Source organism: Pelophylax lessonae, assembly GCF_965119305.1.
Source record: "Pelophylax lessonae genome assembly, chromosome: 2".
NCBI lineage: Eukaryota > Metazoa > Chordata > Amphibia > Anura > Ranidae > Pelophylax > Pelophylax lessonae.
This window is the reverse complement of record NC_138769.1, coordinates 620991109-621017692: the sequence shown is the minus strand read 5'-3', so window position 1 is coordinate 621017692 and position 26584 is coordinate 620991109. Positions and strand designations below refer to the sequence as shown.

General features: G+C 43.0%; 1 protein-coding gene across 2 annotated transcripts in view; it reads left to right on the top strand.

Moving 5' to 3' along the window:
• Positions 1-26584, top strand: part of ZDHHC20 (zDHHC palmitoyltransferase 20) — a 115587-nt gene that overhangs the window by 32070 nt on the left and 56933 nt on the right. The window lies entirely within an intron of this gene.

Here is a 26584-nt window from a genome sequence, read left to right as displayed (position 1 = left end):
GCCGCAGTAAATAGTAGTGTGGCGGTCGGCAAGCGGTTAAATCTGCAGAATCTTCAGTCCAAGACAGGAAGTGTGTTATTGGCAGGATGAAAAAAGTCTAAAGATAGAAAACTAATACGGCCCCCATAAGTGTTTTTCGTTTTAATACTGCTCTAACGTCTGTAATATTTTGTATCTCAGGGTACTTTTTTTTTTTTTTTTTTTTTTTTTTTAGTTTTGGATAGGGTGGAGATGGATTAGGACACCTGTCAGTTATTATTGCGGTCTGTGCCCTCATTAGGGAGATTCACCCTCTCTATTTGTCCCGTTTACCATTATCATTGAAAGTAAAAGAAAATTCCAAATTTTGGGTTGTCCCCAGAAAAGTAATAGAGGGGAAATTTTCCAATGGGGAGACCTAGGGGTCCCCAAGGAATCCCCTTAATTTTCAGGGATTTCCTCTCACTCATCTGTTTGGCTATGGGACAGGAAGTCAAGGGAAATCTCCACAATGGGACATTGACGAAAAAAAAAATGTGATCAGGGTTATAAATCTCCCTTACTCCTATATAAAATGAACAAAACCGTTTTGTCTATAGTTCTACTTTAATTTTGGACCCAGGCATCTATAAAACATGGGAGCTTCTAACCCTTCCCACTGTATCCAAAACTAAAACATTGCTTGCAGTTACACGTTCATTTATTTTAACCCCTTCATGCCTATGCCTTTTTCTGACATTCATTGCCTACAAGCTAAAATCCGTATTTTTTGCTAGAAAATTACTTGGAACCCCCAAACATTATATACATTTTTTTTTTTTTTTTTTTTTTTTTTTTTTTTTTTTTTAGCAGAGACCCTAGAGAATAAAATGGCGATCATTGCAATATTTTGTGTCACAATGTTTGCACAGCTGTCTTTCAAACGCAATTTTTTGGGAAAAAATAAATTTTCATTAATTAAAAAAAACAAAACTGTAAAATTTCCCAATTTTGTATGATGTAAAAGATGTTACGCCCAGTAAAAAGATACCCAACATGTCATACTTTAACCACTTGCCGACCAGTCACTGGGACTGTACTGCGGCAAAGTGGCTCGATTCCATCCAGCGACGTAGACCTACGTTGCAGGACTCCTCCCCTTGTGGGCGGCGCTCGCGCGCCGCCGGAGGCTCGCTCCCGCTGTTTTCAGTCACAGCGGGAGTCGGGCCAGGGGAGGAGGAGCGGCGATCGCCGCTGCTCTTCCCCGATCGTCCGGGAATCGAGTTTGGAGATCCGCCCGCTTGTGTAAACAAAGCGAGCGGATCTCCTAAGGCTCCATTCACACCTGGGCATTTTCAGCTCCAAAAACGCTCAAAAGAAACGTTTCCAAAACGCCCAACAAGTAAAACCCCATTCATTTAAATGGCCCCTGTTCACATCTGAGCGTTTTAACGCCTGAAGCAAAACGCCCAATGCTCAAAGTACATGAGCTTCTTTTTGGGCAGATTACAGGCGTTTTCCATTGGTCTCTAGTCAATCTAAAAACGCCTGCACAAAAAAACGCCTGCAAAAACGCCTGAAACAAAAACGCTCAGGTGTGAATGGAGCCTAAGTGACAAACAGTGACAGATTGCAGGGTTCAGCATAGCTGAACATGCGATCTGTCCCTGTGTCACTCAGTCACCTCCCCCTCACACACGTTAGTAAGCACCAGGCATACATTAACCCCTCCCTCTCCAATAAAATTAACCCCTTCCCTGCCAGTGTCATTTTTACAGTAACAGTGCATATATATAGCACTGATTACTGCAGTAATGTCACTGGTACCCCCAAAAGTGTCAATGTCAGTCCAGGGTCCGATCTGTGCGTCGCAGTCCCGCAAAAAAAATCGCAGATCGCCGCCATTACTCGTTAAAAAAAAAAAACACCAAAAATGACAGAAATATTTCCCTTAGTTAGTAAACGCAATAACTTTTGCGCAAACCAATCAAAATACGCTTATTGTGAATTTTTTTACCAAACATAGGTAGCAGAAAACAAATTGGCCAAAAATTTTAAAAAAATTTGATTTTTTTTTGGGGGGGGGGGGGGGAATTTCATATAAAACAAATGTGAAAAATATTGTTTTTTCAAAATAAACGTTCTTTTTTTGTTTATAGCGCAAAAATTAAAAATCGCACAGGTGATCAAATACCACCAAAAGAAATCGGTTTGTGGGAAAAAAAAGGACGTAAATTTCGTTTGGGTACGGCGTCGCACGACCGCGCAATTGTCAGTTAAAGTCGCACAGTGCCAAATCGCAAAAAGTGGCCTGGACGTAAGACAGCAAAATCCTCCGGTGGTAAAGTGATTAAAATTGTGCTCACTCGTGGAATGACGACAAACTACGGTACTTAAAAAATCTCCATAGGCGACTCTTAAAACATTTCTACAGGTTACCATTTGAGAGTTACAGAGGAGGTCTTGTGCTAAAATCGCAGCCATGCCTCACATGTGTGGTTTGAACACTGTTTACATTTACAGTCGCGACTTAAGTATGCGTTCGCTTCTGCGTGCGAGCACGGAGGGATAGGGTGCTTTAAATTTTTTTTTTTTCCTATTTTCTTTATTTTTACACTGTCCCTTTGAAAAAAAAAATCTGATCACATTATTTACTGTCAGAAGGAATGTAAACATCCCTTGTGAAAGTAATAGGCGATGACAGGTACTCTTTATGGAGGGATCTGGTGTCTAAAAGACCCCAAATCCCTCCTTTGCACTTAAAAACATTCAAAGTTTAGCTGTTTTGAATGCTGTAATTTTTTTAAATTTGCCGTCTTGAAGTCTTCTGTAAACCGGAAGTGATGTCATGGCATTGCTTACGGGTTACTAGATCCTAGTTAGGTGGGACAGGAGAGCCCGGGCGAGCTGTGGCAGGCAACGGGGGGGAGGGGGGGTCTCCTCCCGCTGCTTGGTATAGCAGCCGAGCGGCTTTTTAGCCTCATTAGTTGTTATTTCAAGTAAGCCAACCACTGGTTTAAAAAATGGTACCGGGTTGATGCCTGCAGCTCAAGATGTATGGGTATGCATTGTGTACCTGCGCTTGAGGGTAATACTCCAATCTAAATTAAAACAACTAAATATATTTTAGGTTCCTTCTGTTGATTAGAGGTGAAATCCTCACAAAAGATAAATGAATTTGGTATCGGCGCTGCTAAACTGTATGATCTGTGTTAAACAATTCTTAAGTGCTATACATACATAATTTGCAGTTTGATCCAGCAAAAATCAATTAAACAAATTAAGTGCTCAGTGCAAATGGTCCTTATATCTTTAAAAAGTGACTGTGCCTAAATTCATAAATGTGGAAATATATAAAGCCCTTCTGTGCTTCAAAGTGCCAGTGCTTGATACAAAGGTAGGTGAATCACTCGGTGCTCCCCTCTCATATCCCTACTCACCGACAGAATGTAAAAATAGGCATCTAGTGCTATAAAATCACTGCAGACAATAGATGTGATCTTCCTCTCTCCTGGGCTCACTTGATGTGAACTATATATCAGTATCCTTTCATGTAGTAATCGATAGGGATATCCCTTCTCCTTTTCCAATATCGGACCCCCAAACATTTATTTATTTATATATATATATATATATATATATATATATATATATATATATATATATATATATATAATACCTTTTTTTTAGTGGAGACCCTAGAGAATAAAATGGCGGTCGTTGCAATATTTTATGTTACACTGTATTTGTGCAGAGGTCTTTCAAAGCAATTTTTTTGGGAAAAAAATAAATACACTTTAATGGAAAAAAAAAACGAAATAGTAAAGTTAAGTTGTAATGTAAAAGATGATGTTACGCCTAGAATCGTGAGAGAATCATGATCTTTATTTTAAGCAAAAAAAAAGAAAACCTAATTAATTTATGCTTGATGCCTGCAGCTGCAAGCATCACCCTGGTACAACCCCCCTCAAGCCAAGGCCGCATAGTTGTGTACGGTCGGCATGAATATAATGTATTTGAGGTGAACACTAAATTTAACAACTCAAAACATGTGCTTGCTAACAAAACACTTTACTTCCCCTTTAAAGTGGACACAAAGCGTGTAATAAAGCGAAGGCATTATATTGCCTATAACAATATGCGAGGAGTGGTTTAACAGCTTTAGTTCTTACACAGATTCTCTTCAATGGAATCTCTTTGATGCAAAATGCCTCTTTTAAGAAGCCTCTGATGGAAGCGGTTGTTCTCAGACTCCCGGGCCTCATGCTGTAAATTGAAGATGTATGGGTCCTATATTCAGGATGAGGACATAGTGAATATCCCCGGTATTTGTGCATATACAGTACAGAATTGAATCCATCGGAGGCACAGTGCACATCTTTTGTGTTGTGTATAGGAAGCAGGATGTCAAAGTTGATCTCTTTTCCACTGAGAGGCACACCTACAAGGGTGCAATATTTCACTGGGACTGGTTACTCTACAAGTTTCCTGCTCTGGTCTTATTAACCTCTTCAGCCCTGAAAGGTTTACTCCTCTTCATGACCAGGCTATTTTTTTCAATATGGCACTGCGTTGCTTTAACTGACAATTGCGCAGTCGTGTGTCTCTGTATCCCAAAAAAATTGATGCCTTTTTACCCCACAAATGGAGCTTTCTTTTTGTGGTATTTGATCAGTTCTGCGTTTTTTTTATTTTGTGTTTTTATGTATTCTGCTACATGTTTTTGGTTAAAAAAAAAATCGCAATATGTGTATATTGATTGGTTTGCGCACCCCACCAGACAGGGGATGTATTGGCATTGATATTTAACAGTCTCATGTAACATGTTCCTATTCTCTTATTTTCTCCTATAGCATGTTCATAGGTTTAGACTGCTCCCCCTAGTAATTCTGCAGTCTCTAAGGCTGCATTCACACTTGAGCGTAGCGTTTTACCGCGATTTTCAGGCATTTTTGGAGGCAGGCATTGACATCTATCAAAAACGCTGGTAATCAGCCCAAAAAGAAGCTCATGTACTTTTTTCAGCTACAGGCGTTTTGCAAAACGCTCAGATGTGAACAGGAGCCATTTAAATGAATGGGGTTTTACTTGTTGGGCGTTTTGGAACGTATTTTTTTTTAGCGTTTTTGGAGCTGAAAAACACTCAAAAACGGCCATGGTCTTCTGTAGCATTTTTATACTGAATATTATGTGCAGCCCTTTGGGTGACATTATGGGCCACAGCTGTGGACCCTATACCTTGTAAGTTGACTATCATTAAGTTGGATCATTACATATGATTTCATTTGTATGTGAGTAGCTGGGTGTGCCAGGAACGGTATCTTGTAGAGCTGCACAATTCTGGATAAAATGGGAATCACAATTTCTTTTTTGCTTAAAAGAAAGATCACGATTCTCTCACAATGCTCGGCATAACATCATCTTTCATATTATACAAAAAAACAATGGGTTAACTTTACTGTTTCGTTTTTTTTTTCGTTGAAGTGTAACGTTTTTCCCAAAAAATTGTGTTTTGAAAGACCGCTGCGCAAATACTGTGTGATATAAAATATTGCAGCGACCGCCATTTTATTCTCCAGGGGCTCTGCTAAAGAAAAAAATATATATACACACACGTATGTGTATGTATGTATGTATGTATGTATGTGTATATAATATATACAGTGGGTACGGAAAGTATTCAGCCCCCTTAAATTTTTCACTCTTTGTTATATTGCAGCCATTTGCTAAAATCATTTAACCACTTAAGCCCCGGAAGATTTTACCCCCATTCCGACCAGGGGGTATTTTGCGATTCGGCACTGCGTGACTTTAATGGACAATTGCGCGGTCGTGCGACGCTGTACCTAAACGAATTTGGCGTCCTTTTTTTCCCACAAACAGAGCTTTCTTTTGGTGGTATTTGATCACCTGTGCGATTTTTTTGATCACGCGCTATAAACAAAAAAAGAGCGTCAATTTTGCAAAAATAACAATATTTTTCACATTTTTTTTATATGAAATTCCCCGAAAAAAAAAAATTTAAAAATCAAAATTTTTTTACTTTTTCGGCCAATTTGTTTTATGCTACCTATGTTTGGTAAAAAAAATCGCAAAAAGCGTATTTTGATTGGTTTGCGCAAAAGTTATCGCGTTTACTAACAAAGGGAAAGATTTCTGTCATTTTTGTTGTTTTTTTTTTTAACGTGTAATGGCGGCGATCTGCGATTTTTTTTTTTTTTTTTTTTTTTTTTTTTTTGCGGTACTGCGACATTGGGGCGGACAGATCGGACTCTTGACTGACATTTTTGACACTTTTGGGGTTACTAGTGACATTTCTACAGTAATCAGTGCTATATATATGCACTGTTACTGTAAAAATACACTGGTAGTGAAGGGGTTAACTTTATTTGGGAGGGAGGGGCTGTGTGTATCCCTAGGGGCGTGCTTTCTACTGTGATTGGCTGGGGCTTGAGCTGTATGGACACTGATCAATGGATCTACATACTAGATCCGAGTGATCAGTATCCTAACAGCAAGGAGAATGACAGGCAGCTTGTTTACACAAGCTGCCTGACATTCTCCTTCTCCCCCGCCGATCGCCGAGTGCGCGGGGGGGTCCGTGACCACGCGGGAGCGCGCCTCCGGGGGCGCGCGCTCGCTCCCTAGACCCTCACAAGCTAGTGACGTAGCCCTACGTCACTTTGCCTGTGAGGGGCTGACTGCCGACGTAGATCGGCGTTAGGCAGTCGGCAAGTGGTTAAGTTCATTCTTCTTCCTCATGAATGTACACATAGCACCCCATACTGACAGAAAAACACAGAATTGTTGACATTGTTGCAGTTTTATTAAAAAAGAAAAACTGAAATATCACATGGTCCTAAGTATTCAGATTGTTATTCTAATGTGGATCTTGTGGTCCTGTTTTTTTTTTTTTTTTGGGGGGGGGAGGGGGTGTTTTGTGAGCTCTCTTAATGAGCCTGTGACAGCCTCTTAGTTGTATTAAAACATCCCAATCACTTTAAAATAGAAATGAAAGGCAAAATGTTTTGTTATATATATATATATATATATATTGTATATACAGTGGGTACGGAAAGTATTCAGACCCCCTTAAATTTTTCACTCTTTGTTATATTGCAGCCATTTGCTAAAATCATTTAAGTTCATTCTTCTTCCTCATGAATGTACACATAGCACCCCATACTGACAGAAAAACACAGAATTGTTAACATTGTTGCAGATTTATTAAAAAAGAAAAACTGAAATATCACATGGTCCTAAGTATTCAGACCCTTTGCTCAGTATTTAGTAGAAGCCCCCTTTTGATCTAATACAGCCAGGAGTCTTTTTGGGAAAGATGCAACAAGTCTTTCACACCTGGATTTGGGGATCCTCTGCCATTCCTCCTTGCAGATCCTCTCCAGTTCTGTCAGGTGGGATGGTAAACGTTGGTGGACAGCCATTTTTAGGTCTCTCCAGAGATGCTCAATTGGGTTTAAGTCAGGGCTCTGGCTGGGCCATTCAAGAACAGTCACGGAGTTGTTGCGAAGCCACTCCTTCGTTATTTTAGCTGTGTGCTTAGGGTCATTGTCTTGTTGGAAGGTAAACCTTCGGCCCAGTCTGAGGTCCAGAGCACTCTGGAGAAGGTTTTTATCCAGGATATCCCTGTACTTGGCCGCATTCATCTTTCCCTCGATTGCAACCAGTCGTCCTGTCCCTGCAGCTGAAAAATTATTTTAGCAAATTGCTGCAATATAACAAAGAGTGAAAAATTTAAGGGGGTCTGAATACTTTCCGTACCCACTGTGTGTATATGTATATATATATATATATATATATATATATATATATATATATATATATATATATATATATGTATGTATGTATGTATGTGTGTGTGTGTGTGTGTGTGTGTGTGTGTATGTGTATATATATATATATATATATATATATATATATTAGGGCTGCTGAATTTAATCGTAGCATCGATGCATCGCGATTCGACCACCCGCGATTCTGCATCGATGCTGCGACCGGCTTTAATCGATGTCCTAATGATGTCATGAAGTGCCGCCCCCTCCCTCTCCGCACAGAGATGGCTCTTTAAATTTCATAGCCGCGCCCTCTTTTTCCGCCTCCCGCTGATTTCATCCCCAGCCGCCCGGCAAGAGGAGACACGAGCGAGTGTCACTCCCTGACTGTTGAAGAGAAGGAGATGGACTACGGTGTGTGTGCAGTGTGCACTGTTCTTGTTTACCCTTTACACATGCCCGATCCCTCCAGTAAGCCAACACTGCACTCCTTATTCACATGCAGTAAGACACTTCCCGATCAGCAACTGCACAGATTGGGAAATGTCTCACTGCCTGTGATTACCGGAGTGCAGTGTCGGCTTCCTGGCGGGATCGGGCACGTGAGGACTCATCTCTACTCTCGGACACTCAGTCTGCTGCGGGAGACTTGAGTGTCAGAGCGAACATTCCCCGCTCCCACATGCGCGCTAGTCCTCCTCCTCAAGCGAGTGTCTGTCCTGAGACTCCTGACCGTCCTCCAGCAAGTGTCCACCATCCTCCTCACAAAGGCCTCTGGGGGCAGAGGGAGGCCCCCGAGTGAGCATCCCGGACCCCAACTCCTCCTTGGCTCAGGCGTCTGCAATCTGCAGTGACTGTCATCATCACTGATCAGGTACAAACCTAAGTCTTCAAATGCTATTACAAATTTACAAATGTTGTTGACGTGACACTGCCAGGGGGAGCAGCAGAGCCAGGTGAGGGGGCAGACAGGGGGGGCTGGACTATCCGTTATGGTCACAGCACCGGAGATTCTCCAACCCGGATATCCCTGAGGAGACCCCCATCCAATGCCATGTATATAATATATATCACATCCCTGATATCCCTGAGGAGACCTCCATACACCAGTGTATGGGGGTCTCCTCAGGGATGTGATATATACATGGCAGTGTATGGGGGTCTCCTCAGGGATGTGATATATACATGGCGGTGTATGGGGGTCTCCTCAGGGATGTGATATATACATGGCGGTGTATGGGGGTCTCCTCAGGGATATCCAGGATGTGATATATACATGGCGGTGTATGGGGGTCTCCTCAGGAATGTGATATATACATGGTGGTGTAACACCACCATGTACTGTATATATCACATCCCTGAGGAGACCCCCATACACCGCCATGTATATATCACATCCTGGATATCCCTGAGGAGACCCCCATACACCGCCATGTATATATCACAACCCTAAGGAGACCCCTTATATGTTTGCAATGCACTATGGGCTGGGCATGGGCATTGGGCAGTAATCGTGATGCATCGCGGAATCGAATCGTATCGAATCGCTGCCCTAATAATCGTAATCGAATTGAATCGTGAGGTAAGTGAAGATGCGCAGCCCTAATATAATATATATATATATATATATATATATATAATTTTAGGGGGTTCCAAGTAATTTTCTAGAACAAAATGATACGATGTTCTTCCTTATCTCTCAGGGCTTAGCAGTGTGATAAACTTTGCCAGCTGTTTTTTATTTTTTTTTTCTTTGACAGCTGTCCGCTGTGAGCAGAGAATAGCTCTGCACTGAAGCATGGAAATGCCAGATTACGATCATGAGGGGGTTGAATCGAGATAGCAATTTTTTAACGATTACTCATGCAGCTTAAGAATCTATCTAAAGGACAACTCTGACTGAACAGAGAATTTAGTCAATGTTAAGCTGGGTACACACGGCCAAGTTTTGATCTGTGTGCAGCCCTCTGTTCAACAGAAGCTGATCGATAGGCTGGTCATGCAGGAAAACTAGCACTGCACTCAGCCACTGCAGCCAATGGTTGCAGCACTAATCTGTCTATCCTGACAGAGGGAAGTCCCTGCTCTAAGAATACAAAGTGCAGAGGGGGAGATCCCCACATCACTTGTGTGGGTACAGAAATCTTTGAGTTTTTTTGTTCAGCCCTCTGGTTAAATAAACTCTTGCATTTGTTGTTGTTGGATGCAATGTTGGTTGGGCAGGAAAGTGAAGCACATCAGCTGTTGGTAAAGTTCTTAAGATTATGGGGCTTTGTAATTACTGAAGGTTTTTTTTATCTTATAATTCAAATCTATAGTTGTTGGTTATATTTAAAAATGTTCTTTAGCAAGAAACATACATTCCCTCATGCATTGCTCCTGTTTCTTCTTGCTGGAGGCTGCCATTTTGCTGAAGGCCAGAGCCCCTGAACAGTATTGAATCATAAAACAGAACTAAACTCCTCTATTTTTAACAGTTTAATTCCTGGAATGCCAGAATTTCTAGCTGTCACAGCCCTTAACCCAGGGGTCTTCAAAATGTGGCCCTCCACTTGTTCAGGAACTACAATTCCCATCATGCCTAGTCATGTCTGTGAATGTCAGAGTTGCACCATAGGATGTGTAGTTCTGCAACAGCTGAAGGGCCGTAGTTTGAGGACCCCTGCCTTAACCAAAGGTCAAACCATCAAGTGGCTGGGCTGATCTCATAACTGATCACGTGTGCAGCACCATGGCAGTTGCAGATCAAACTAAAGCAGCTTCCTTGGCTGTAAAAGATAGGAGGGTTTAATTCCGCTTTAAGGCTGTTACCATATTGGCCTCTCTAACTAAATAGAGAGCAACTGAGCATGTGCAGAGCAGGGTGAGACAGTGTATTACTGAATTTTAAACAGTATAAACTTTTGTTTAACCTCATCCCGCCCTATAGCAAATTGACGGCGGGATTGTGGTTGTATTATCCTGACCGGACGTCATATGACGGCGCCAGGATAATACAGCTCTGCACGCCCCCCGGCGATCGGTGATGCGAGTTGTCAGTCTGACTCCCTGCATCTCCGACCTCAGTAAAGAGCCTACTGACGTAGGCTCTTTACCATGTGACCAGCCGTGTCCAATCACGGCTGGTCACATAGTAAACAGGAAGAGCCGTTGATCGGCTTTCCTTAGTTCGTGCCTGATAGGCACGAGTAAAGGAGCGCCGATCGGTGGCTCCCCTGACGGGGGGGGGTCGGCACTGGTAATCAGATCATTGATTACCAGTGCAGACCCTCGGGGGGGGGGGTGCCACTAGAACCACCAGGGATGCCCACCTATGACCCCAGGGATGCCCACTATGGCCACCAGGGGTGGCAATCAGGGCTCAGGGAGCCCACCAGTGCCCTCCCTATCAGTGCTGCCCACCAGTGCCCATTATTGCCCACCAGTGCCGCCTATCAGTGCCGCCTATCAGTGCCCATCAGTGCCGCCTATCAGTGCCCACCAATGCTGCATATCGGTGCTACCTATCAGTGCCACCCCATCAGTGCCTCCTCATCAGTGCCTGTCCGTGCAGTCTCATCAGTGCAGGAAAAAACGTATTTATTTACAAAATTGTATAACCTAAACAAAACTTTTTTTTTTTTTTTTTTTCAAACTTTTCTTTCTTTTTTTATTTGTTCAGCAAAAAGGAAAAAACCCAGAGGTGATCAAATACCACCAAAAGAAAGCTCTATTTGTGGGGGGAAAATGACATAAATTTGGTGTAGGTACAGTGTTGCATGACCGCGCAATTGTCATTCAAAATGCAACAGCGCTAAAAGGGGAAAATTGGCCTGGGCAGGAATGGGGTGAAAGTGCCCTGTATTGAAGTGGGGGGTGAAAGTGCCCTGTATTGAAGTGGTTAATGTTTTACATAGCTTTACCTGCACAATGGGCCAGCCTAAAGTAATCTAGCAGGACTTAATTTTCCGACTAAAGTTCCACTTTAGGTTGAATTCCAGGTATGTTTATTTTATGTATTTTTTTTGCATAGTTACAGTAGTGCACAAAATTGAATTTATTTATTTTTACATACGGTGTATATTTGATATTGTACTAATATCCCACTTGCTGTCTTGTCCTGTGGAGGAAATTTCCCTGTTACTCATGTTGTATTCATTTAGTATTTACTTAGTGGAAATCTGATATATGAAGGAGAGATGATGGTCTTTTTACATTGATGAAATCCCTAGTAGTATTACTGGTTGCATTACTGGATTTTCCAGACCAATACCTCTTTGTTTACCCTGTTATCAGAACTGAATTTAAAGGAAACCTGTACTGAGAAACAATGATGGCTGCCATAAACGACCTCCACCTCTGAAAATTCTCATTGCTTGGCTATCAATTTATAAAGTAGAGCTTGGGACCCACTGGGGATTGTTCTGGGTCAGAGAATGAGAAGTACATATATTTTTCAATGGAGGTTGTATAGAATCTGCGTGATTTGAATACAGAATAAGTGTAAAAAAGCTATGATGTGTTTGTATTTAACAGCATCAAAAGGGCTGAATGCAGCAGTTCCTCTTCTATAATTATATAGTGCATGCTTTTCTTTGTGGTGTATACAGGTCAATGTTGATATCAAATATGTCTGTTTACATTACTGGCAAGTGCTCCTTTTGTGACACCTAACTTACATGGGAAATGTACTAGTGCAAAACAATAATTGTGGGAGAGGACTCTAAAAGCATGGAGTTCCATAAAGTTTAAAGTGGTTCTTCACCCTAAAAAATAAAAAATCAGCAGCTACAAATACTGTAGCAGCTGACTTTTAGTAATAGATCCAGCATTGTCCTCACCCTATCCTGCTTTTCGTCCATCTTTGGGTCCAGGCGCCAACATGCTTAATTTGGGAAGCCGGCTGTGACTGCTTATGGCTTCCCAGCATGCATGCGCAAGCAAACCGCGCTGAACATGGATCGGAATTCAGCTGGTCCAGCAGGGTTCGGCCTAATTGTGGTTGTACGGAAGTCGATCTACTGATCAACTTCTGTGAAACTAGTCTGTTGGATAAATGCCGTTTGATTAGCCGGCAGCACTGATCAGTGTATTCTGGCGGCGGGGAATGCTGTCAGATCACAGTAGCTCAGCAGGAAGAATTCCCACATCCACCTTGAATGTGTGGATGGGCAATAGGATCAGTTTTTTTTTTCTCTTACGTCCTCCCGACAGTCGCCGCCCCTCATATAGTCTTCACCAATGGGGTATTGACTTTCTCTCCACAGGAGTAGCTAGGGGTGGCGACTGTCGGAGGACTCAGAGAAAGGAATTTTACGGTAAGATTTTACAAAAATTCCATCTTTTTGTTCAACTCTCTGGTTGAATGAAAAAAACGGAATCATCTATGGGCTGCCTAACTTTGGCAGCCCATATCCGTGGAACTGTTTTCATCGTTCAAGTAAATGGAAGTTCCTGTTGGGCACTGTGGATAACAAGAGGGAGAAAAATTGTAGATTACAACGTGGAATTAATTGCAGCTTTGTAAAGTGCAATGTTCAGTAATTCACACTGTGCTCCATATTCCCAATGCAACTATTTTTACTTTGTGTCAACTTGTTTCAGTACGATAGTATGCTCTTTAACAGGGGTCTCCAAACTTTCTAAACAGTGGGCCAGTTTACTGTTCTTCAGATTTTAGGGGGGTCAGACTGTGGCTAGTGGAAGTATAAAATGTCCCGCTGTCAGTGGGAGTAAACAATGTCACATCTTTAGTCACCTCCCTCCATTTATGCTGGTGCTGTTTGGATGGCCTGGTCCAGGTCCTGGGGTGGGGGCAGGGCGCTACACTGGCAGTAGGGACTGGGGGGTGCGCCGCCGGCGACTGGAAGGGGGAGGGGTTTGTACCTGATGGGGTCTCCTGCCAGTGCCCCCCCATCCAGGGACTGCCCATAGGCGTAGCCAGATTCTTTTTCTGCCTAGTGTCCTACTCCTGTATGGGGCAGTTTAGTCCAATGGTTAAGAAGATCAGGAGCTGTGTCTGTCAATGAACATCAGAGAAATGGATTTTACGGTCATTACTCCTGTATGTTGTGATCGTTAAGATGCCCATCAATAGTTTTTTTAAACTATCGATGCTCCCTGCTAATTCCACTACTTGTGGAAGAGAATTCCACATCCTTACTGCTCTAACATTGAAGAACCCTTTACGGTGATTATGGTTAAACTGCTTCTCTTCAAATTACAGTGAATGGCCAGATGACTTCTTAAATTCCCTTTTACTGATCGTTTTTTCCCCTAAGCTAGGGTGTCCAGTAAGATATTTGTGGATTGCTATCATATCCCCCTCTCAAGCGTCTGCTCTCCAGAGAGCATAAATTCAATGCCTTTAGTCTTTTCCCATAGCTGAGGTCCTCCTGTCCCTTTTATTAGTTGTGTTGCCCTTCTCTGAACTTTTTCCAGTTCCAGCACATTCTTCTTGAGAACCGGTCCCCAGAACTGGAATGAATACTTAAGATGCGGCCGGACCAGAGTCTTGCAGAAGTTGCTATGGCTTACTGCAGAAATCACACCATCATTATTGTTTGTACCATTCTTTGGAATATGCCAATGAACATGGGTTTACTTCAGAGAAAGCATGCTGCACCAGTGGAAGACTCAGGAGAGCATTCAGCAATTTCCTCTGGAGAACAGTCCTGATTAGAAAAGCCTGCTGGGGAATATATAATGCACAATCACACAGCAGTCTTTTCAAGGAAACTCACTTAATGTGTCTTGACTATATACAAATGTATTGTATTATAACCCACGTAATGACTGGCTGGCATAGATCTATGCCTGATATGGTATTGAATTTCTGATTTTGTATGAAGCACAGGTAGTTAGTGCTTAATATATACAGTTTTTCACAGAAGTGAGTACACCCCGCACATTTTTGTAAATCTTTTCATGTGACAACACTGAAGAAGGGACACTTTGCTACAATGTAAAGTAGTGAGTGTGCAGCTTGTATAACAGTGTAAATTTGCTGTCCCCTCAAAATAACTCAACACACAGCCATTAATGTCTAAACCACTGGCAACAAAAGTGAGTACACCCCCTAAGTGAAAATGTCCAAATTGGGCCCAGTTAGCCATTTTCCCTTCCCGATGTCATGTGACTCGTTATTCTTACAAGGTCTCAGGTGTGAATGGGGAGCAGATGTGTTAAATTTGGGGTTATCGCTCTCACTCTCTCATACTGGTCACTGGAAGTTCAGCATGGCACCTCATGGCAAAGAACTCTGAGGATCTGAAAAAAAAGAATTGTTGCTCTACATAAAGATGGCCGCAGTCATGCTTGTAACTGTTAGCCTTGCAATGCCTCATGGGACTTGTAGTTCTGCAGGGCTGCCAGTTTGACACCTGTAGCCTAGGCTATAAGAAGATTGGCAAGACCCTGAAACTAAGCTGCAGCACGGCCTCGCTATGGTCGACCAAAGAAGTTTAGTGGATGTGCTCAGCGTCATATCCAGAGGTTGTCTTTGGGAAATAGACGTGTGAGTGCTGCCAGCATTGCTGCAGAGGTTTAAGAGGTGGGGGGGTCAGCCTGTCAGGTCTCAGATCATACGCTGCATACTGCATCAAATTGGTCTGCATGGCTGTCATCCCAATAGGAAACCTCTTCTAAAGGTGATGCACAAGAGTGCCCGCAAACAGTTTGCTGAAGAAAAGAAGACTAAGAACATGGATTACTGGAACCATGTCCTTTGGTCTGATGAGACCAAGATAAGCTTATTTGGTTCAGATGGTGTCAAGTGTGTGTGGCGGCAGCCAGGTGAGGAGTACAAAGACAATTGTGTCTTACCTACAGTCAAGCATGGTGGTGGGAGTGTCATGGTCTGGGGCTGCATGAGTGCTGCTGGCACTGGGGAGCTACAGTTCATTGAGGGAACCATGAATGCCAACATGTACTGTAACATACTGAAGCAGAGCATGATCCCCCTACCTTCAGAGACTGGATCGCAGGGCAGTATTCCAACATAATGACCCCAAACACACCTCCAAGACGACCACTGCCTTGCTGAAGAAGCTGAGGGTAAAGGTGATGGACTAGCCAAGCATGTCTCCAAACCTAAACCCTATTGAGCATCTGTGGGCCATCCTCAAACAGAAGGTGGAGGAGCGCAAGGTCTCTAACATCCACCAGCTCCGTGATGTCCTCATGGAGGAGTGGAAGAGGACTCCAGTGGCAACCTGTGAAGCTCTGGTGAACGCCATGCCCAAGAGGGTTAAGGCAGTGCTGGAAAATAATGGTGGCCACACAAAATGTTGACACTTTGGGCCACTTAGGGGTGTACTCACTTTTGTTGCCAGCGGTTTAGACTTTAATGGCTATATGTTGAGTTATTTTGAGGGGACAGCAGATTTACACTGTTATACAAGCTGTACACTCACTACTTTACATTGTAACAAAGTGTCATTTCTTCAGTGTTGTCACATGGAAGGATAAAATAAATTATTTACCAAAATGTTGGGTGTACTCACTTTTGTGAGATACTGTATGCATGTTTATCCTCAGAAGCACACAAGGGCCAGAGATTGACAGAATGCTACACTGTGCCCAAGCATATTGTAGCTGAGAAACGAAAAGGAATAGAATCCGTTACATTCTTCTGATTGGTATCACTCTAGTCATGACGTGGTTAACTAGTGTACCCAATTCCTGTGGGCTGTATATAAAAAGAATATAATTACAGGGTTTTCTCTTTAACATTTACAAAATGAAATATTATTCAAACCTCAGGCTCTTTAAATCTTGAAATGCAGGGAGCATATGTTGTTGTCACTGGAGGCTGGGAGAGATCACTTGGTGGAGTACAGACTTTTTGCTTGGATCAGGTTCTGAGAGTCAGACACTGGGGTGCTATGATGACAGGGCATGTGTGGCAGGGAGCATGTGGGATCAGCTTTGTGGGTCTGCAGTGTTTGAAGGGAAGCCAAGGGATGGCTGGAAGAGGGTGGAATAGAGGCTTTATTGGAGGATAAACACTGCGGCTGCAAATTTAATTAGTGATCAAAAGAACTCTAAATCTAAAATATGAAGTTGCAGCTTTCAAATAAAATGTTTTCACCTTTTGCAGTTTGCATATAAAATGTTTTCACCTTTGCAGCTTATAAAAAAAAAAAAAAAGACATGCAGATATATTTTATTTTAGGCATACAGTATGCTTTATTTCTGATATGGGTTATCAGATAGATATATATATATATATATATATATATATATATATATATATATATATATATGTGTATATGTATGTGTTCATGACAGGAAGTGATCTTCACTTACAGAAATACTGCAGTTGTATATTTAAATGCAAGCACTCTTGGCCATTCTTTTTTTTTTACATCTGCTGCACAAGCTTGGCAGTAATCGTAACACAGTAGTTATATAATGCAGAGGCCATTAGGTCCTTCCTGAAGCTTTCTCAAATTTCTTGGCTGTCTCTCTAGGCTAGAACCTATCCTCTAGAGCAGGGCTCGACAAAGGCCAGGTGCCAGGTCACCATGGCGACCAGAAATCTGGTCTAGGCACCCGGGCTCCAGCCAGCCCATGCACCACTGCCAGTGGCACCAGACACAAGCAACTCCTCGGGCTGCCACCCACTGAGCTCCTCGCCTTCTTTCTTCCCTTGGGGAAGAAATGATTGGGCAGCCTGTCAGCCTCTCTCCTCTCCATTAGCCGAAGCTTCCCCTCCCCAGTTTTGGCCTTCTCCCAATCAAGGGGTGAGCTGGGAATGACGACTTCTGCGATTGGCTGGCTGGAAAGATGACGAGGACGGTGCGTGCAGGAGCCGACAGTGAGCCCCATTTCTGCTCGACGACTGAGAGTGACCTGGCTGAGCCCTGCAGGGGGGGCAGTCTGAGATGGGGCCTGAGAGCTGGCAGAACTCTACTCTCCAGGTGAGAGGAGACACCCCAGGGACCCCACCCACAGTGTAAAAGGGGGGGGACACTGTGTGAGAGGTGTGTATGGGGGAGTGGGGGGACACCGTGTGAGAGGAGTGTATGACTCCGACCACATTGTCCCAGCAATAGGTTTTCTGTGTCTGATGTGTCCTGATGACCCCCTTTAGATCGGAGTCCCTTTATACTAGCACCCCCCTTAGAGGCCCCCTCCCCATTAGATTAGTCTCTTCATATTAGCACTCCCTTTAGAAAGCCCCCATTATATCCGAGTCCCCTTTTATCAGTGACCCCCTTTAGAGATCAAGGGTTGGCCATCTCTGTCGCTGAAAACAAAGCCCTGCCAGTCAAAAAACCAAAACGGGGACCTAGCTTTTTTAGCTTTAAGCAAATTTGTCAAGCCCTGCTCTAGAGCAATTTCTTTTTTCTGAGTTCATTCATTTGTAGTTGAAGGCACGCTAGCTTTTTTTTTTAGTTAGAGGTGCTAACAACTTAAGGCTCCATGCACACTAGCATTTTTTTTAAGCTCAAAAAATGCTGGATGAAAAACGTAGATAATAGCGTTTTTGTGCTGGCTTCTAGTAGTGTTTAGAAGCATTTAGGAGCGTTAGCATTTTATAAGTGTATTTACAGGTGCGTCTGTGTGAAAGGGGCCTTGAAATATAACCTTTTGCCTCTTCCCTCTTTTTGTTCTGTTCTGAGACCTGTCAACAGGTCTAAGCCAATGTAAACGTTTTTTTTTTTTTTTAAAAGGTTGTAAACCCACTTTAAATGCTTTTGCCTATAGGTAAGCCTATATTAAGGCTTACCTATAGGTGCTATAAATATCTCCTAAACATGCATAGTTTAGGAGATATTTACAGCGCATGCGGCCCATGACGTCCTCTGCGCATGCGCTCTGAAGGAACGGCCACCCGTGCTGTTCCTTCAGAGCCCTATGCCGTGAACGGCGGCTCCCGCGCGCATTTGCGCGGGAGTGATGTAATTGTGCCCCCGGCCAATCAGATGGCCGGAGGACGCGAACAAGGAAGCAGGACGGCCGGAAAATTTGGCCACCCTGTCGCTGAGCGGGCCGCACTGCGAGGGCTTTGTTTTAAGGTAAGTATTTCATAATGAGCTAGTATGCGATGCATACTAGCTCATTATGCCTTTTTGTCTTTACAGGGTTTTTTTTTTTTTTTGTGTGTTTACTTCCTCTTTAAATCAGGTAATATTTATTAAAGTTTTTATGCAAACTTTTACAACGAAGAGAAGAGACTCTACAGCAGAGTAGGACAACCAAGATATCAGTGTTGCATGCACCAACGTGAGAGCATTGTGACAATACACAGCGAGAGACTATCACTGTATACAAGTGGACACCGCATGTCTAACAGTATCTAATGATCACACAGGAGAGCCCCTGAGGAGCTAAAGACAGTTTCATATGTATAGCAACAACCTGTGGTCACAGAGGTATGTGTTACAGAGGGCTTCATGGGTCCTGCTAGTAGTTCAGAGAAGGGACAGCTGGGGATTACAACTAAGTACACATTTCCTCTCACTTCCTGTTGTCTCCATTTGTAAGTATGAGTCGTTTATAATCTCAAGGACTGCCTGTAAAGCACACTTTTTTTTTGGAATTTTTTTAAATGTTTTTTTACCTTTTGGGAAGTCTGTGTTGTTGCTGCATAAAAGAGCTTTGATCAAAGAGATCCTGCTCTTATTTCAGTGTCTAAACTATCAGTCGTGGCAGTTTATGATCTCTGTGATTACATGAGTGCAGCTCATTCGAGAAATCATTCTTTATGGCTCTGGGCATCAAAAACCTCAAATCATACAGGTATATGTCCTCATTATACATGGTCATTGTCGTTTGTTACAGTGCCAGCATAGGCAAGCTTTAACATAAAGAAAGCAGCGTTGACTTTGGTTTGGAAACGTGATGACAGCTGTCAGAGCACAGGGGGAAAAAAGGCAGCGATAAGAGGAGGTTAAGTTTTAATATTGCTTAGTATCCAAGGATGTGGTAAAAGAGCTGATAAATGGGTTGTCTTTTATTTGCGTTGTGTGTATCTTGCAACTGATAATGCCTTGAAGACATTTTCTTTTTCTGTATGATGAAGTGAATTTTTTTGATTTCAGAAAAATGTTATACTTTGCATTCCTGCACACCACGGTGTTAATTTATAACAAGTTTGGCAGAACATTGATAGAAATAAGCCTTGCTCTCAGGATCATTTATTCATCAGTATGACGAAGCAACATTGCGCTGATACTCTCCGACACTGGGGGACAATTCAGTGGAAATAGAGCTGGCCAGCTGTTCTACTGAGATTTAGAGAACATGAAAAGGCAAGCTTGGATCAGTTGAGAGTGATGTTTCTCATACACGTGAGATAAGAGTTGCCCAATATGATCTTTTTTACTGGATTGGCCAATGATTTCATGTCTGTGGTGTCAGCCACACTGCCTTAAGGTGACTCTTCTGTGGGCACATTGTTTAGGCAGGTTATTAAAATCTCTTAATTGCTGTTCTTTTCTACTCCCAACCTTCCATGTATTTTTAGAGAAAATAGAGTAGTAACTAGAACTAACTAGAGTAACAAAGTGCAGATGCTTCTATTAGCAAGCAACATTACGTTCCTTCTCTGTGGGGATCTAAGAGACTTTGAGACTACAGCCTTCATCTTCTATTGTGCTTCCAACATCCTTACTTGAGCAGATACCAACACTCCCAAATTTGAGTGTATTTTAAAAGAAGGGCTGCCAATGCAACCCATTGTAAAACCCCTTACCCATCTTCCGCCCTCTACTGGAGGATGGGAGCAGCTTCCTGTTCAGGAAAGGAACTTGGCAGCTGAACTGGTGGATAAAGTTTGTGGACTCCCAAACCCACAGATCTTAGACGTTGTGTAATTAAAGGATTCAAATGAATAAACTATTCTTTAGTTAATATTGCTCTACGCTATAAGGTATTCTCTAATGGGAATTGTTCTGCGCAGTAAGCTATTCTTTAATGGCGAAATAAAGATTGCTCTCCACGGTAATTTTTTTCTTTAATCTGGAACATTCTGCACTAGTTACTCTTTAATGGAAATCCCTCTTCTATGATGTAGTCCTACTGAAGAGAAGACCGTTTCTAGCAGCAGTTGACCCCCCCCTGTCTGATGTGGCTGAGGGATAGGGAGAAATCCACCTTATTGGATGGAAACCCATTTCATGTCTACCAGAAATATTGTGTACTAAAGTTTATACAGAAGTATTTTCATTAATTGTTAAAGTTTACCTTCATGGAAAACAATGAGGAAGCCCCGATTGCTGCCTTGGTTTTTAATGGGCATGTAACACTTCTCCCATTTAGGGCAAAGTGACAGGCTCTCTTGAAAGCCCACCTCCAGCTTTTGAATACTTACCTTTTGTTACGCTCCCCTGCAGCTCCATTCATCTATTGGAAATACCTGGAGCTTTCGAGCACAGGGGTGCCATTTCCCTCAGGATTCTCAGGCCTGTCATGTTTCAGGGCTTTAATACCTAAAGAGCAACTTGGAGCAAGTATGAGAGAAAGTGAAAATATAATCTACACAATATAATAACATTTATAGAAAAGTTATACAGTACTCTTCCCACTGGCATATAATATACACACTAGGGATAGACCGATATGGTTTTTTTCAGGGCAGATACTGATATTTTGGTCACAATGTATCGGTATCGGCCGATATGGGCTGAGATTTTGTACATACAAGTTTTGAAAAATAAAGACCATTTTGACACAAATCTAATACTGAACATAATTTTTGTTGCCACCCTGTGGTGGGTGGCTGTTTGGCTGTCTGGCACCCTGTGGTGGGTGGCTGGCTTGCTGGCATCCTGTGGTGGATGCTGGCTGGCTAGCACCCTGTGGTGGATGCTGGCTGGCACGCTGTGGTGGGTGGCTGGTTGGCTGGCATCCTGTGGTGGGTGGCTGGCTGTCTGGCACTCTGTATTGGGTTGCTGGCTGGCACCCTATGGTGGGTGGGTGGCTGGCTGGCACCCTGTGGAAGGTGAGTGGCTGGCACAGGGCCTGTGGCTGGCTGTCTGGCACCCTGTCTGTGGGTGGCTGGTTGTCTGGCACCCTGTGGTGGGTGGCTGGCTGGTACTGTGCCTGTGACTGGCTGGTTGTTACAGGGCCTGTGGATGTGGGTGGCTGGCTGGCACCGGGCTGCTGTGCGTGGCTGTATGGCTGTGATACACTCCCGGGAGACTAGTCCCGACTCCAGACGAGGCTGTCCAAGGCGAGGGAGGCTGCCTAAGAAGGCAGATTGACGTCACAAAAATATCGGCCAGTTCCGGGGCCGATACCGATATATCAGGGAAAGTGCATATCGGCCCCCGATATATCGGCCTATCCCTACTACACATGTGGGAACAACCTTAACCTAACCTGCTTTTATGTACATTTCTGTACATTTTGCACTGAAATGCAATATAGGTTCTCTTTTGCATCAATGGCATCTTCTCATATCTTACAGCTCAGTGAGTCAGATTTGTGGTATTAGCAGATATTGATGATTAATGATAATGTACTAAATGCTGATATTGTTGTCAAATTCGTATATGTTCCTCTTGATTACGGATTTCATTCTTCCTATTTGAGGGTGTCTAACGTGATCTCCAAAAGGAAAGGCAATGATGCGAAACGTGATGTGTTCGGACTGATGACAGGTGTCTCAGCCAGGAGTCAAATAGAAAGAACTGTCAGATCTGCTGATACAGGAAGTCAGGAAGATGTAGGATGTCGTCTGTATACACTAATGATCTGGTGAAGATTGATGCTGCTATCATGCTGAAAGCGTTTGGCTAGGAAGCGCCTTTTCCTTCTTCTCAGAACATTATAATTATTATTGATTTCTATAGCACTGTAATGTCCTGTGGTGCTATACAAAGTAACAGATAGAACCAGGTAGGGGATTCAGATAATAGAATACATAAAATGTTCCAGTGACAAGGACATATGACAGTATAGCAAAACAAGACAATAACAAGAAAAAAATACCCTCTCTGTAAAAGCATACAGTTAAGGGTTCTTAACCGAGAATATTATCAGCACGTTGGGGAATGGAAACTAGATTATGGAGGGTGTGAGAATAAAATAATTAAAAAAAGAAATAGGATTCTCTATATAATTGAACCTGAAATCTCATTCAATAGGACAGACAAGTAACATTGGCAGTATCACTACCTTGATTCTTCTTATTGCCCAAAAAACAGCAAAAATCTCTGTAGTTGTAGGTAGCTTGCGTATTTGTGATTAGCCTTTTTAGGTTCAGTATTTAAATATGATCACATGCATATGGTTTCAACTGTTCACATCCTAGCTAACCTTATAGCAGGTAAAGGTAAACCAAGCCATTGACCCATTTTGAGATCATACCGGTACCTAATAGGACCTGGTTGCGATAATGTCAAGTGCCCACTATACCTACCCTTTCCATCCCTGTGCGCCATTCACAGAAGCCGTACTATCTGTTCCCACAATGAAAAGCCCTGTATGGAGGGGGCATACTTTTCAACTGTTCACTTCCTAGCTATCCATATAGCATGTAAAGGTAAACCAAGCCGTTGACCCATTTTGAGTTCATACCGGTACCCAAAAGGATCTGGTGGCGATGATGATGTCAAGTGCCGACTATGCCCACCCTTTCCAACCCCGTGCTCCATTCACAGAAGCCGTACTTTCTGTTGCCACAATAAAAAGCACTGTAGGGAGGAGGCAGACCTTTCCTTCATCCACCTGCCCTCCATTCATAGAGCGCTTTTCATGCGCTTCAAAGGATGGAGCCCCCGGGGGGGCCTAAAGGATGGGCATAGTTGCCACTTAACAATTGCCTGTGACAGCTACCGCTGTTCATACTAACCCCAGCAGCATTTGAAGATCACCACTGTGGGGGTATCCAGGGGATTGAGGACTTTATCCTAGTACAGCGGCAACCAACACGTGGGACACTCTTCATTCATGATAAGTAATGTCCCTTGTGCTGTTTTTTTTTTTTTCTTCTTCTACTAAACTTCAGATTTAACATGAGTAGCCTAAAAGAAATTATAATGGATTATTGCATTAGCTGTATGAATTGCAAAACAGTAGGTCTTGCTACTGTGGGCTTGTGATTTATAACTGTGCTCAGGAAGTTACGAAGTGCTGGAGAGCTTTACATCTAACTGCTGTTAGTGGAACCTATTGGTAGAAACAAAGTATTGGGCAAGTCATTCAGAGAAGATGACTTTCCGTTTCTGCAATGTATATACAAACCCACAGAAATTTGTTGTCACTTATGGAAATGACAGGTTGTGTAGCTTTTATGTAGGGCACAGAGAAACTTCCCAAGACCTAAGCAACCCAGCTTTATTTAATTTGTAATTAAATGATAATGAGAGACCAATAACCTATAATCATACACAAGGCTTAAAGAAAAACTTATACCAAAATGTGAGGTACCACTATTTGGCACCCCCCCCCCCCAGGGCAAACAGACATAAGAAGAAAAATAAAAAAAAAAAGTTAATTACTTCACACCGCAGCTTCCAGCCTCCTTGCTTCGCTTTCTCACAGGATCCTGTGAAAGTCGAAAATTCCAAATCTCAAAAAAATGTTTTTCTGCACAGTGCTGGAATGTCTTTTTAGGAGACTTGAGATTCTCGGCTCTCCCAGGATCCCATCAGAAGGCTGAGCGACATCACCTTTTGTTGAGGATGCTGGAAATCATGGTGTAAGGTAATAAAACCTTTGATTTTCTTATTTATTCACCCCTCCAACATTTTAATGTAGTGGGGGGAGAAGGGGGCTCTACTAAATGGTAGTACTTTGGTATTAGGTCCACCTTACAGTTAAGATCCTTAGCCACTTGCTGCCCATGGCAATTTAGACATTCACAGTGATACCTCACATGCATGTGGTATGTACATGTGCGTATGCATTTGTGCGTGAGCATAGGGGTACTTTAAAAATCGAATTTATTTATTTTATTTACATTTTTTTTTCACACTTTTTTTTTTTTTTTTTTACAATTTATTTTTCATTCAACTTTATTGCTATCTTAAGGGATTACCAAAATCCCTTGTGATGGCTTTGGGCAGTGGCAGGTACTCTTTTCTAAGAGATCATGTGTCTTTTATACCCCTGATCCCTCCTCTGCCCTCCAAGGCACTGGTATCGGCCGGGAAAACACAAGCCAAAACAGGAAGTGACAAAATCCTTTTCACTTGCGGCTTCATTCGTCACAGAAGAGATGGGGGAACGGATGTTCCTCCATCTCCTCTGTGCACAGCCAACCCACCAGTGGTCCTGGTCTTCTGCTGCTGTAAAGACCTACAGTATTTCATTCAAACAGCAAATCATATATTTACTGCCGTACTCTTTTGAAAACCATAGTGTATGAAAAACATTTCATATGAATGGCCTGACTTAATCCTGCTGAGCAGCAAACACCGCAGACAAAAGCAAACTTTGCTACTGTCTACTTAGTTAGTGCAGTGGGGTGGGAACCTGGTGGTGTCTGATGTACATGGTTATTTCCTATAGCAGTGATGGCGAACCCATGGCACGCGTGCCACTGCTGGCACACAGAGCCCTCTCCATGGGGACATGAGCTATAGTTTTTGGAATTGCTCCGGGCACACAAAAGCTCCACACACTTCACTAGGAGGACAAAGCGCCCAGTGTTCATGCACTGTCCTGGCACCGCCTTCCTCCCCCAGATCACCCACAGCCCTTTGACTCGGAGCACAACTCTTTTGGAGAAAACACTGTGGGGCAGACTCAGACCGGCAGGAAGGGCCAATTCCTCGGCCGCAGGATGAACAGCCAATCGACTGGGCGGCCAATCGCCTCCCTCGGTCGGGGAATGAACAGCGTGGGGGGAGGAGTGGGTGTTTGTTTAGCCCCGGGGGTTGCCGAATGCAGCCGCTTCATTCCATTGGTGAGAAAGCCCAGAGATGAGTTCAGAGCTGCTAGTAATGAGCTGCGCCATCTGACCGTGTTCTGTGCTATGGTGATAGAAGGGGAAGTGTGTGTGGGCAGAGGGAGCATGATGGGCTACATGAGTGTCACTGCACCACTGCCACACATTAGCGAGGGGGGTGGTGAGCTGCAGAGGGGGGACCAGATATGTGAAGGAGAGCTGTATGGAGGGGTGGGATGCATGGTGAGGTGTGCTATGAGTTGCATGACAATGTGTAATGTGGCCTGGACAATAGAGAGTTGTGAGCTGAAGAGCGATACATATGTGCTAGTAGTTTACAGTGTGATGGAGATGTGCGATGTGCTGCATGGTGATGGATTTTGGCACTTTGAAATAAGTTCATTTTGTGTCGCAGTTTGGGCACTCGGGCTCAAAAAGGTTTTGACATCACTGTCCTATAGTATCACCCTCTATGACAAGTATATCATTCAGCTTTGAAGGTTAGCTAACACAAATAAAAGCCACTGCAGACATCTCGGAGGCTTTAGTGTAGCAGCACATTGATATTATAAATAACCTAGAAAATGTGCAGTGTGGAGGTGTAATTCTCTGCATGTTGGAAAGGATTGGCATGAAAGTGCTCCTAGTCTAATGAACATGTATGATTGTGTGTGTTAACCTACATGACGCACCGCTCTGTGCTTTTCCCTAGTTCTTACTGTGAGTGTATGTTTGAATATTTAAGTGAATTGTGAGAAAAAGCCAATTAAGCTATGGAATGTAGAAGATAACTAGAAGCTGTCACTCATACTTTTTTGTGTCACTGTAGCACAGCCTAAAGGAGTTTTGCAAATATCAACTTAGGATTTCAGAGTTGGTATTTACTGTGCTTCCTGCCATTTCCCTTGGCACTGCAAAGGCTTGCTGATTGTTTGAGGATCCTGGCTGTGCATGGTGGGAAGGGGATTCTCATCACTGTGACACAAAAGATATGAGCTGGCAGTGGATA